Raw genomic sequence first — 14,584 nt, forward strand, 5'->3', positions numbered from 1 at the left:
GCGATCCCAAGTTCAGGTTGCGTTAGGTCAAGCGGCGGGCCGGATACCAAGGAGGGATTATACTTTTCCCTTTTGCTCTTCATGCAGCCATCTACCTACCTAACCCGGCTCCAACTTTATCACGAAGGTACAATTAAGCCTGTATCGTATAACCGTAATGGTAATGATAATGATAAGGGTTATAATAACAACGCGATCAACGTCTCGTCCAATACATTTGTAAAGACGTAGAGACAGGTACGTAGTATACATTGTATACGCATGGCGAGCCACGAGCGACCAGACGTCCACTTAAATACACGTACACGTCATACGGAGGTATCCTTGTACCGCCGACTAGCATTTTATCGATTTAAATTTTTCGAAAAACTTGACTGCCTCTAGAGTTCACTTCGTGTTTGCTTCGTTTCATTTCAATCTTCTGTCCTCTGAGATTATATCTTGCAAGCGGATGATAAAGAAAGACTAGCGCTCGAGGGAGGCAAAAGTGGTGCTCGAGAAAAGAAGCAACCTCGGAATTATAATCGGCATTGAAATCGGTAAGAACAGCGGCGCAGCAACGGCAACGACCGTATATGTAAATTATGTCGAACGCGATTTCCTAAGCACGTCGTGATCCGGTCGTTTCGAAAGAGATAGTTGCACACGTTGTGGCGATGGTTGACAGTGTCTGCCCGGATACGGAATAAAATTCTTTGTCATTTCTTGTTTCGATCGGAACTTTTTCACTCGTCACCGTTAACAGAGTTACTGCTTGTTTTATGGCTCGCGTAGCTGTAGCTACAATCGTACGACCGCCGACCGCTGGTTTTCAAATTTCGTAATCCGATCGGATCGATTATACATAAGGAAGATACCTTTTGTAACGGGTGGCAAGAGACGCAGCTCTTCGATTCTATTGTACGCCGCAGATTACACAGAATCTATTGCGTATCATAGTCCATGTATACGTATACCTATATTATATGTATATAACTCGCGACTGAATAGTCGAATAAACGAGTACCGTACGGGAATAGAATTGCGAAGAGACGGCAAAGAAGAATAAGAGGAGGACTGGCAAAATAAAGACTAAAGACTACACTTATGTACGGGAGAACAATGGGTCCGGCTATAATCGGAAGTAAGCCTTGTTAGGGTAATTCGTAACTGTATACAGATCGACCGACTAATTCTACATTTATACAACCGTCGACTCTCTTTTCAATGTGTCGATTATAACTGCTGCACGCTTGTCGCTCTGCCTTATACGTATTCATTAATTTTCCCATTATCATCATTGTTCTTGATGGATTGTTAAGAAGTCTTCTGTATTACACTGTACTACTTGAAATTCACACCAAATCGTTTAGTCGTTTCTCCGGAATTTCCGTACCATTGGCATACGTCAAGAATGAAGCTGGCTTCTCGTCTCCATCCTACTCTGCGCATTTGTTGCTTGTTAAGATTTAAGTCAGGTAAGGATCAGAGTTTCTCGCCGAGAACCTGATTTGACCCCGAGGTCGTCTTCTCCCTGCACGGCTTTCCGCGTTATAGGCGACACAAATAGTTACGGGGAGTCGCTAAACCTGTCGAAGAACAGACAGAGTTGTTTTTCATTGGCGCTCCGTACGTCCTATAAGTTTCATGGCACAGAGGGCAGGATTGGCATTTAAATGTTAGCGCTATCTGCCTGGTGGTATTTGCCAGGCAGTCGCTAGAAGTTGCCGACACTCATCGGCTCTCCGACTCAACCCCCTTCCATCATCGATCATCTCACTCTATTCTCCTTTCTCTCTTTCACTCAACTCTTCCCTGACGATCGTCATGCGGCGAGTTTAATTTCGAAAGCTAAATGTCAATCCGATGCAAGCCTTGCTTTGCAGTACGGCCAGTCGTAAACCAGAGGCACGTTACGTTATCATCAGTTCGATTACAATACAATAGTCAATGTATATGCACGTAGTTTATAGGTATATACGTAACATGTATCCTTATATCATACCAAGTGCAGTTATAACACCCTATGCGTACGACGTACCGAGATGTGTTTCTTTTAACCTGTGCCAAAACGTCGAATTTTTAGTAGTTATGCTGTGGATTGGGCATCTGAAAATATCCTCCCAAGACAAAAACGATGAACGACGTTAGTTTGCCGAGCATCCTAATTTAGGTTGACTTTAAATTTTCGGCCGACAAGCTGTTAATGAGAATACAAGGTGTAAAGTTCTAAGCGAGCAATTAGGACAGACCGCTGACGAAGTGTCGAGAGGCTTCGTTCTCGTTCGTTCAAGTTTCCCGCATCAAACTTTTCCGTCTTCTTTACGATCGTAGTTCGTTACAATCATTTACAGTCTTAGCTCTGGCGTAACACGGGGTAACGTGCGTTGAATATATGGAGGTAATTTCATTACCGGTGGGTCTCATTTTTTATTTTACATACAATCCTACACGGCGACGTGTTTATACCCCGAGAATATGCGTATATATGTAACAGCATTACCACGGGGAGGCGAAGTAATTAGCGTATTTTTAAGCGGAACTTGAAGAGCCTACGGGCGTGAAGATCGGACGATAGCTGGACGAACAGGAGCGTCCAAGGTGAAGAACCACCGAGTCTCATCTATCGTCCTGCCAAATCTAACGGTCAAGCTCGTGGCCTTTCGAAGCTGGGCGACGAGAAATGTATTTTTCCAAATCGACTAAGACCCGTCGCACTAGCTTTCTGTTACGCGATCGAAGTAAAACCAAGTTTCTACAGAAATCTTCTATGGTGCATCAAAAGCTGCAAATGACTCGAGCAAGATAGCATGTTCCGTGACAATTTGCTGCACACAAGCTGCCTTGAGTTATACTGACAGTGATGAACGGATATGTAGCTTCTGTCTCGATTACCTCTTGATAAACTGTTAATAGTCACTTCTGTAGCGCCACATCAAGGTATATTAATCCTAGCAATAATGACGAGGATAATTATCTGGATTGCGTGTCACTGTATGCTGATTTTTTTCCTTTTCTTTTTCAAATACCACTCTCGACGAACGGTTCAAACTGAGCATATCGTTATTGGTGCAATTGGCCTCAGTGAAAAAAAGAAACGTACTGTTCCACTGATCCAGTGTGGTATTAGTATTAAAGTGAAGAATGCGCGGCACGCAATGATCTCCACCGATTACACCGGCAAGGAAGGTGTTACGGAAGTTTAATGGACTTGAAAAGCAGACCGGGACGTTTTTTTCCAATCCAGCTCGTTGCATGGGACAATAACAGTACGTAACCCGCATGAAAAAAGGTCGATGCACGATCGATGAATATTAATCGAACCCGGTAGATATTAACGACTCCTTTACCAGTCTCTACATGCTTGGCATTTGGCGTCTCTGCAGTCTTCGGCTATCATTTTGCCTAATGGAATAGTGGAATTACACGTGGAAGAACGATACGTGCGGGTACGTGGAACGTTTCCAGAAATCTTGATGACAGATTACATATAAATCCACGTTTATACGTATATGCAAAGGTGAACATGTATCCACCGAACATCGCTGAGGCGAAAGATTCCCTGACAAGTATCCCGCACATATGTATAAAGTATAAACCCAGCCGAGGCAGGGGCAGACTGTTGGGCTATACCTTGTACCCTGTACCTTGTACTCTGTACTCTGTAGTCTTCCCTGGTTCAATGGAGGAGACTCGGCTTCCTGTCAAGGGAACAGATCGTGCATACTAACTTAGGAGCTACCGTTAGCCTGGGCACAGCATAGTTAAGTGCATTTCCTTTCGCTTCTCCCACATCGCACCATCTACGGCATTCGGCTTCGACAAGGAGCCGAGTTGCTCCCTCCGCGCCAATTTCAACTTTGCTTCCAGAGTTTATTGTCTATAATCATCTAATTGCTTGATTGTCCTTATAGGTTCGCTTTGATGCGGCTTCTGCCGTAGTAAGTTCAGTGTCGTGTTTCTAGCCCATAAGCTGGCCAGTTCTCATCGAAAATGAGGCTGAAATTTCAGTCGGTCGATTGTTCGCGACAAAATACGTATAATACAGTGTTATTGGCAATATTGATATCAGTGCATTATGGGAATGGTGAAACATTCGCGGAGTGACTAAAATTTTTCACACATATACACGTATCTTCATGTTTAAGTTTTCACATCAGGAAGATCCATATTGTAGACTACAGAGTATAGAGTTTTATGGCGTTGCTGTGGGTTACGAGATTGCATTCGCGTGACAGTATGCGATTTATACGAGGTCGCGTTAAGATGGTCTATTACTTGATAATGATAGTAGCTTAGCTCGCAACGACTAATTGGTCGAACTTTTCTTTCAGAAATTCAGCCTGTAAAGTTTTGTTTAGTTTATACGGGAGCTGGGAAAATTCGTAGAATTCCATCCATTATCCGATCGATGATCATCTTCAGACTCCGATTTCTTTGTGACTACAAAAAATGGATTGGCATTTTGCAACCCCTTCGGTTGTGCTACCAGTTTTCGAATTATCCCGGGGCATTTCGGGCGCTGGTCTTGTAGTTCTCAAACGGCAGATTAGACCCTGTGGTATGATACGTTCTGACGAAGCGTTCACGAGAACGTGCCTGACGTCTATCGTCTGATATGACAGATCTAGTAACATTATTTACACGTAACATAATACCGCTCGTAACTTTGTAACTCGCCCGCGCTTTAGATAAAATCTCATACAAAACGAACGATGTCACGTCAAAGCGCGGTGAATGTCTGGCGCAAGGGATCACGTGATTCTGACATTTGCTGGTTTCACTAATTCTTATTCCAGTTGCCGATGCCCTCCGAGCTAAGGAATTAGCCATTCTTCGTGTCAGGTCTTTATCTATCCGAGAACACTTTTCAACCCACGTCATCCCCTGCGTGATGAATTGGCGTGAGATTGCAAAATTGTCAGCCACACTGAACCCAAGACATAAATTTCCAGGTTTATGCTATTTCTCTGCTGAGTGACTACGTGCAGTATTTTTTGAGTCAGTAGATGAAAGTGGATTTCGCTATTTTTCATTTACAATCCTCTTATCGCACAGGCAACGAAGCAGTTTTGAACCCGAATGAACTTGAAATAGATTTTACGCGGTGTGTAATATATAGTTAGGCACGGGTTTAATATGATTTATACAGACTTGTCTGGGGCTTTTGTTGGCGGATGACGAAAAGTCCTCGGATTTATTGCAAGTCCTGCTCTTTGATAGTTACACGCGACAACTTGAAAGTCATAAGTCGGGATGCGCACCGTGGATCCATTCAGTCATTACATCATGTATCACTGTTATGTGGTTCAGTAGGTAATCGGACTCTTCCGAATTAACGGTTTGTCGAAGCTTTGATGAAAATTCATTCGATTCAGACGATTTCAAATTCAACCAGCTACATATGAGCCTGCCGTTTAGAAATTAAAAATGGATACGTTCTGTTCATCGTCTGATGTTTTTTTTTTCTGTTTTGCGAGTTAAATCTCCGCATATCGCACGTAAAATACGTTTGAATAAATGCAAATGTGCTTTATTGCTCCGGCATCTTTACGGAATGATACTCGTCGGTGAACGCCGTTATGGCATATAGTTGAGCGGATCGGTCTCCTGCATGCGCTTGACGTTGTGTAAGCGAATCGCGATCCGAGATCTGGTCTGATTGCTGTTTACGACTATCATTTCCCTTACAGGGGATCTGTCCGTATCTCGTGAGTGATGTTCTCGACGAGGAAGCCAATTTGAAAAATGAGAAGATTATCGAGGCACGGGAAGTACAATGCTGGCTCATTTGGTATATACTGCACTTTGTTTATTGGGCGATGATACTGGGTGTATCAGTTATATCTCCCGAGGAGATTATCTTCTCGAAACAAATTCACTTTCCGCGATGAATTTTCTGCCAACAATTTTCTCGGTCATTGATATAACAAAATATCGGTTCTCAAATTGAGTAATTCGTCGTGTTTATGATCTGACCGCTTTCGATCTAAATAATTTGTTTTGTGAATAACATCTTGGTGACGTTGATGAAGGAACACCGTGTACACAGATATCTGGCTAAAGTTACGGGATATCATGCGAAAGGTACTTACCTGCATCTTGTGAATCACCGTCGTTAAGTTGATCACTTATGTACTGTGGAAATGCTTTTATATACCGAAGAGAATAAATTGAGAAATTTACGAAAGTGATAAATCAGGTAAAAGCTAACCGCGATCAATTTGACCACTAAACAGGTACACTGCAAGTTCGTCCGAATAAACGACTAATGAAACTTGTTGGCAATTTTATAATCACCTCGTCGACAAACAGTCGAGACGACCAAAAATGCCTAACAGAGCTACATCTGAGAAGTACCTATCCACTTGTCAAGGTGTGAAAGGATGTTTGAGATTAGAATCACTGCTTATTGTTAGATAAGCCAGGGAATAATGTTATGCCATTATCCCAGCCCAGAACGAAACTAAACTAAGCCAACAATTCAAGGAGAGAATGTGGTCGGTGTGTGTGTGTATGCTCGACAAAAGTGGCGGTACTTTACAAATGATTACCTAGTACTGCGTTTGAATTGTCTTGCGAGATGATTTTCAGTTTGCCGCGCGTTGAAATGTCGCAATACAGCAATTTCCATAAATAATGGTCCTACGGTAATGATTCTATGGCATGGGGACTGCAGTGCAGTAGGGGGAAGGCTGCCGCTGTTGCTACTGCTACTGCTGAAGAGGAAGAAGCAGAAGAAGGAGGAGAAGAAGACAAAGAAAAAAGAAGTAGAAGAAGACGAAGAAGAAGAAAACGGAGAAGAATAAGGCAGAAAAGAAACTTTCAGTACCAGACGACAACGACAAGGCCTCGGCGTAGCCTATCCCGTGGTAGCAAATCTAACGACCAAATCTCTTCTGTGTTAAATGCAAAATAGGTTCTCCGAAGAAGGCCGCCATGCGTGGCTGGTAACCAAGGTGGAGGTCGGATGCCGCCTCAGCTCCGACTCCCCCAAGTCCTTAGACGAGGTTACGTGCGAGTGAACGCCGCTGAACTCACCACAATACAAGCCGAACCCCACCTACGAGGAGGGCGAGCGCTATCTTCTTGAAATATACCCACTCTACCGTACGAAGCTACACAAATCATGCGAGGTTTGAAAATACCCCGCCGTACACGTGTACGTCCGCCATGCGAACACAGGTAAACGTTGCTGCACGCGGTTATTACACATGAGAAAAAATATCCCATTCGGCGGTGAATTCTTTGTTTTCCAAAATTGATGTCCTCACGGATCGGACAATGGTTTGGCGGTATTTATAGTAGCAGACGTTTCGATCTTAAATGTTTATTTTTTCCTTTCTCACGAATCGCTAACGCTGTCTTACAGTTAGGTTGTAGATGCGAGACGGCCAGAAACGCGTTACAGCGTCTTAGAGCGAAGTTGGCCAATCAAGTGTCTGGCACGATTCTGGAAGCCCCTTTCGTACAGGATTCGTCAGAAATGGCAAAAAGCCTTGTTGCGTAAAAAGTTATTAATGCTCGACTCGCGCCAGCTCGTGCAGAACTAAAAGGTGGCTCACTCGCCTGAAGCTCTTGGCACGAGACGATAAATCAAAATGATGTATCAAAATACAGAAGACCCGAAAATCGGTTCGCCTAAACTGACCATGAAGCCTGCTCGTTCGACCCAAGCTTACGGACATCGGAAGAAACCTTCACTGTCCGGTGATTCGGATGCGGGAAACGTAGGTTAAACCAGGCATATCTACGTCGCGGTCGCTGATGTGAAGGGTCTTCCTTTTTTTTCTCCGCGTTGCGTAGAGCGTTGGTAGTGGATCCGCACGCACTTTAGTAGGTAGAGGCAGGCCCCTTCGGCGTGTGTACACATCTCTCTACGCGTGTACGAACGCAGCCCGTGGTTCAGCTGGCATAAAAGAGAGGCTTGAAGTAAAACCGGCGCCGCGGTTGGTAAGCTACGACAAAGGTTAGCTTATCTCTCGCTGCACATCTCAACCTCTTACGTGACTCGCTTCAAAGTACATTGTCACTTTATGGCTCAACGAGATATAATTTATGCTTCTTATTACTATCTCGTTTCGTTTTATTTCATTTATCTTTTTGTTTTTCTTCTTTGTCTTGTTACGTTTTCTCGGCTCGGTTTTGTTCTTCTCACACTTCCTCTCCTCATCTTTCAGGCTCGGTATAAACCAAGTTTGTAGTTAATAGCTCTATTTAGCCACGGTCTTGTATAGTCTAATTGAGTACCGAGCACACTTTGGAAGGTTCCCGCGTTACGTGATCACCTCTGTAATCACGAGGAATCCTGTTACCGGACTTCCACTAACAAGGCTCACGAGCTGCAAGTAATCAAATAATCCAATAAAAAGGATAAGTATACGATCGTACCTGCACCTTTTCGTACCGAACCTTTCACCAACGAACCAACGACTACAGATCAAAATCAATAGCAGGAATCGGTATACGCCGTATTTGCATTCGGTGATAAAAATTCAGCTGCGGTGTTTGAAACGTTTGTTCGCCGAGGAAATGACTCGCGCGTACGATAATATCATTTCTGGGAAAGAGTGGAGATGTTCCGCTATCTTCTTTCCTCTTCTCTCAGCCGGTAATTCTTGTCGGGTGCATAAAAGTTTTCTTGAAATTTGTATGCAACGTAGATACGAGGCGTTGTCGCGCCACGAGTGAATGCTGCAAAAGAGAAATTGTGTATTGAGAGATGCGACGCTACGCCGACGAGGGTTAAGGTTGGCTTTACTTCCAAGACTCGAGGTGTCGCAGACCTTCGAGAAGATTGTCTTTTGACGGAAGAATTGTCCGTCGTAAGGGTGGAGGAGGATGACGGAAGAATGCATCCTTTGGCTGGCTGTCGAGTAGCTCGCACCGTTCGTCCAAGTCCTTCCTCACATGTAATTTGAATAATTTCCCAGTTTGTAAGGAACCGGCTGCTGCAGTCCTTCTCGTTCTTCTATCCGGAACTCACAACGTTCTGACACTTCCAGAGTTGAAGGGTCGACGTTCCTCGACACGACGATGAGCGCTCGAGTTTTGTTGTCCCAGTTGCTTCGGGTTCACATCACACTTTTAACAACACACGTCCTCAGTTTCTTTCCCACAACTGTCGAGGTACGGGTCACCAACACTTTTGGTAAAGGTATCTCGACACGTCGTTGAAAAAAATTTCCTTTCATCTTTCTCCCTCTTTCTCCGCCTCGATTGCCAAAATCTTGACCATATCAGACTTTTATTGCTTCGCTTCTGACCCCCGCGGTACTGTATAAATTCACCACCTGACAAAAAATAGGTGTAAAATAAAATCCAGTATCTTGTCTCGTCTCCTCTTATGGCCTTTACGAGTTCATTTTTAAAGGATTTGGATTGGTACGGCGTTGATGCATAAACTCCTGTCACTTCGTATATAGGAATAATTTCGAGATCCATGAACTGAGAACATATGCAAATTTAATGTCGTACAGTTAGGCGGAAAGTTTTTCGTCGCGAATAAGAACGCGGAGACGCGTTATACGTCGGTAATAAAACAGTAAAATACTTATTCGTCATAATTGCCTGGTTTGTTTAATTCGATTGAAAGTTTTAGCTCATTATGTCGAGGCAGCCGCTTTACAGTACAGTAAATGATCGTGAGTGGCAATATCGCGCCATGCTGAATAAGAGACCGCTTTTTTTGTCTTCCCAATAACGAACTTCATTCAACTCGACTCAAGAGCGAGGTGTTAACTATGCTTTAATAATTTTCTTTACTTTTATTTTTGTTACAGAGTCGGAGCCTCGCCTACTGTCAACAAGTGAGTAGTAAATCCATTTCAGCCGTGCGAGGGCCATTTTTGTTAATTAACGGAGCTCCGTTGGGGGTTAATAAATTATTACTGTGACTGATATGGATCCGCACGACGGGTTCATTAAACAACCCGTAATACCGCTTTTGAATTACCAGCTGCGACTTTCGAATTAACACTGGGAAAGGAGGCGAGATGGAAAAAAGAACACCTTTGCATTATATTATTGAGTTATTAGTTTCTTACCCAACTTATAATGCGCAAATGATATACGTATAAGCAGTTGGTTTTGTGCTTTGACAAGTTTCCACGTACACGGTGACCGGAAAGTTTTCATTTCGGCTGGAACCTTGGTACCTACCTCTTATTCCGACGGTACTTTTATCCACTTTGAACCGACGTTTCTGCCAATTAGAAATTTGTCTAACACGGTCGGGGGCGACGCGGCTTTTCATTGTGGGTTCTTGTTAGTCTGTAATAAAGTCTTATTCCCCCGTAGGAGTTATTATCGACGAGGGCGAATGGTAGCTCCGGTAACAGGGTGATTAATGTACGGTAGGTAAATACTGCGCCGTTAACAAGCTAATATACTATTTTATTCTATGCAATCGATATACACGCCCTTCGATTTCACGAGCCATTCAACGGTCCCTCTTTCGTCCACGTATTTGATCCTCTATATCGATTACGCGTAGGAATTAACTACGCAAACTATTCGTATACGTATGTAACGTACGAGTACTTGCGTACGCATATAACACAAGTGAGCGAGGGTTGGTGGAACGGAATTGCGCTTATATCGATGAAAGGCTAATACTCGCGAGGCGATACTTTGGGGTTAATTGGTACACGGTATATACGAATGCGGATCACGATAATAATCATAACAGATCGGCTCCTTCTGCTCGTTGTCACGCAAACCCTGAGACGAACACGCCACTTCGCCAACCACCAGCACCTTCCTTGCCGGGGTAAAAAAGAACCCGCTAGTATATATATCAGAGCGTGGAGCTCTTCTCGGTTCGTTGGGGGAATATGCGTGTGCCTGTGTCTGTGTGTCGTACAACGTGCGATTCTCATTTCTTCTTCTCCGTGTTCTTCTTCTTCTTCTTCTTCTTCTTCATCATCTTCTTCTTCGCCTTATTCTTTTCCATTTCCTTCTCTCTTCTTCTCCTTCTTCTCAAGCTGCAAGATTTCAAAGCATTTCGCTAACGCATCCTCTTTGATCTTCGGCTCTAGCGACTACGTTCGGTTAATTGAGAAATAATACTAATTACTAGATATTTTCTTTTTCATCGACTAATCGACCGTCGCTTCCTCAACGAACAATTTATCGCTGTTTTACCATGCGAATTGAGCCATTACTGCAGCTACCAAGTTTCCTCTTCATACATACCTACACCGCCGTACAAAGATCATCGATGTATTATACGATTGTTTCGTCCTGTATGAATATATTTCTAAGCTCTAGTCAGTGCGCTCGGCTTTACCGCCTCGATCGAGCCTCGACTACAGGCGCATACATACACACACGATTCTATATATGAATGTATATGTACGCTCTTGAAAGGCGTACCTGAAAATTGTCTGCGAGAAAATTATGCACGCCAATAAATTGTTTATTATACGAGAAGATACCATAAAATTGCTACACGGTACGTGGACTTTGCTGCACGATTTCGCACACCTTCGCGCGTCCCTCCCGCACGTACGTGCACGTATATACACGTATATCTAGGTATGCGTTTGCTCCATCGTCGAGACGCGTCTCCAAAAGTACGTTGATCCTGGCTGCTGCAGGTCTGCTGCAGGTCTGCAACCACACGCGCCTCTCTTTCGTAGGGTATAGGGCCGGTCCAGGAGATGCACCGTATCTCACGTACACTGGCCCCCGACCAACTCTGCACGCTCACACCGCAGAACTCTCTCTTTCTCTCTTTCTCTCCCTCCCTCTCTCTCTATCTCTCTGCTAACAGACGCGAGAGAGTTTCGACCTGCGATGGCGGGCCACGGTTTCGGGGTCCGGGTTAAAATCAGGGGGATTTTTCGACCGCTCGTCTCTTACGTACCATTGGCGTAATCCAACGCCGCGGTGAGAGGGAATTTTTCGCCGGATTATACGGACGAACAGGGCCTCCTTTTCGTGGTCGTTGCTCGACCATCTGCACGCGTCACTCGTGGTTTGATTTTAAGTGCCTTCGGTACAGGTGAAAGTCGGCTGGGTGTTGATGGACTTGAGACTGGACAAGCGGTTAGAATAATAACAAGGAATTCCGTTTTGGCGAGGGTTAAAGAAGAAGAAAAAAAAACGCAAGGTCATCCTGTAGGTTTGGGAACTTCGAGGATACTCCGAAGGAGGATGAAAAACTTTCCTTCGGTACGTCTGGCTCTTCTTCATCTTCCTATTCTTCTTATTTTCTTCTTCTCACGATCAGACGAAGTTGAAAATTCTTCGTCATCGGTAAACACTCGATTGTTTGCCGGTGTCGTTTGGGACTGTAGTGTACTTGTCGTATCGGATGTTCGAAAAATATTCGCCATCAGCCGAGACTTTCGAACGAAGTTCCTCGACCGCTTTTCGGGACAACAGCACAACAGCACAGCGTTACCGCGTGGTAGCGTCCTTGGGCCGTGTCAGTGGCATAGACCATACAGGGCCCGTTCAAGGTCGAGTCAAGTGTTGCCGAGTGTTACCGAGAATTGTCGAGTCTTGCCGAGCCTAGACCCCATAACCAGCTTCGGACCCTCTCTGCTGTCCACACCACGATGTCATCCAATACCCGTGGGCCAGGGGACTCTACAACGCTATTTCGTACCTCTTCGTCCTTTTATTTTCGAAATTTTCAACACCTTCGTAAGTAGCCATACTGTTTACTCGCTGAGTAATCGGCTCTATTTCTGCATGCAGATGTCGAAGATAATGATCACGGTCACGCCTCTCCGAAAGTAATTGGTGATATTCAGAAGACTGAAAAGCTCTGGATCTTTTGACATGAAATTTGTTTGGCAATTTGGCGCGATTTGCAATTATTTGTCAGAGTCGAACATTAACTTGAAGTACACCATAGTCCATAAAGTACTGCCGGTCTTTGTTATAAATTTCATAATGTTTGAGGTTACACGGTCAAATTCAACTGCAAGGTTCGAGAGTGATTGAAGGTAGCTAGGCTAAACAATTCGCAATTCTTCTTTTCAGTTGAAACGAGCCTGCGAGTAATATGCTCTCATCGTTCCTAGCATCGATATTGCACTTTGCGGTGCTGCAGTTTCGATTTCTGTTGGAGCTGGGCGGTTCCTTATGGTCGGATCGTCGGATCGAATGATCGCTGGCCTCGATGCCCCTCGATTCCAGCAGGTATCAGGTTCATTTTTTTTTTTTTTTTTAAATGTATATTTTTTTTTCGTTCACCACGGCGGGTCAGCCTGCAGTCTGGTCTCTTCGGACTTTGATCGCTGGTGGGCTACACCACGATCGACCGCGACATAGGTGGGCCAAATTTTACCTTTACGAATACGAGACTCCTTACAACGTTCAATTTTCGAATTTCTGTATTTAGAGCATTTAAATCTGTTCCATACCTATTTCATTGAAAAAGTTGCAAAAGTATGAGGTAAACTTGACGGTAACTGTGTAAGTTTTTGAACAACTCTGTGTGCAAATTATTGACGTGAAAATAAGTTCATTTACCAGACATCGAGCTTATTATTTACCACGCATTGTATGTACGTACGTGTGTATAAAAGTATCTAATCGAATAAGGCTGTAACCATTATTTATACAGATATAACGTGGATAGACAAGAAACGGCGGAGTGGCATGAAACTCGAGCGAACATCGGAAACGTTAGATTACAAACCATTAAGCCGACAAAAAATTAAACGCTACTTCAAAGCAGTCAACATTTTTTATTCAACCATCTGAATTTAAGTGATTAAGTTTTTTCCACCATTGTATATATATACACACACACACACACACACACACATATAAATATACACTATATATGTATATGTACTACCAACGCCTCGGCCGTAACTTTACTGTAATTGGTTCAAGGGTATGTACCCAGTTTACGTGAGTAAATTTTGCAAGAATCAAAGAGTGCCGTGCATGTTTCTTGAGCTTTGACCTGAAAGTTGATGTGAACAAAAAGCTCAAGATAAAGAAGAGCCTGTCATTTTCACAATGTTACATTTATCGCCATTACACTTCGCTTCGCTAAATTTTATCGTCAGATAATATGTTACGCCCACATTGGCTGCGCACATCCTCTCAATCGCTTCTGTCGCTATCTTCAATTATTTCTTTAGATTGAGCGATTAAAGTCTCGGAAAACGTTACACCGACACCTCGACATTGAAGTTTTCAGCCGTGTTAACCATAAAATCGTGCCGGATAATTAAAATCCTCGATTATATCTAGCTCGTTAAGATTGAATTAATTAGCTTCGCTGTAACACGCGTTAGATTCTAGAAATGACCTACACGCATCGGATGATGCCGATGAGGAGTCGGTGAAATGCGGTCGAAACTTTTAACATCCTTGACGGTAGAAATGGTGGAACGAATTTTTATCCCATCGTTAAGCTTCCTGCATCCGGTTGATATACGTATACAACTGGGGAACAAAAACAACACGATGCAAAACTATAAGCTTAGACATTGAATAATCCGACCAGACTTGCTCTTAACTAGAAACAAGGAAGAATCAATGGACGCGAATTCATTTTCTCCGGACATTGTAACTAGCCTTTTGTGTGTGTGTGCGCGTAGATTACGTAAAGGAAGCGAGGCTTGTATTGTCT

At 43.7% G+C, this 14,584-nt stretch overlaps 1 protein-coding gene across 6 annotated transcripts in view; it reads left to right on the forward strand.

Moving 5' to 3' along the window:
* LOC124184601 overlaps positions 1 to 14,584 on the forward strand; it is a 118,774-nt gene that overhangs the window by 57,572 nt on the left and 46,618 nt on the right. For 5 of the 6 annotated variants that reach the window (XM_046574511.1, XM_046574531.1, XM_046574521.1 and 2 more), the window contains one exon: positions 9,762 to 9,788. The exons of the other annotated variant lie outside the window; for it this stretch is intronic. The gene's annotated coding sequence lies outside the window, so the exon portion shown is untranslated. The remainder of the gene's footprint in view (positions 1 to 9,761; positions 9,789 to 14,584) is intronic. 6 annotated transcript variants of the gene reach the window in all.

This window comes from Neodiprion fabricii, chromosome 1 (genome assembly GCF_021155785.1).
Source record: "Neodiprion fabricii isolate iyNeoFabr1 chromosome 1, iyNeoFabr1.1, whole genome shotgun sequence".
In the NCBI taxonomy this organism is placed as follows: Eukaryota; Metazoa; Arthropoda; class Insecta; order Hymenoptera; family Diprionidae; genus Neodiprion; species Neodiprion fabricii.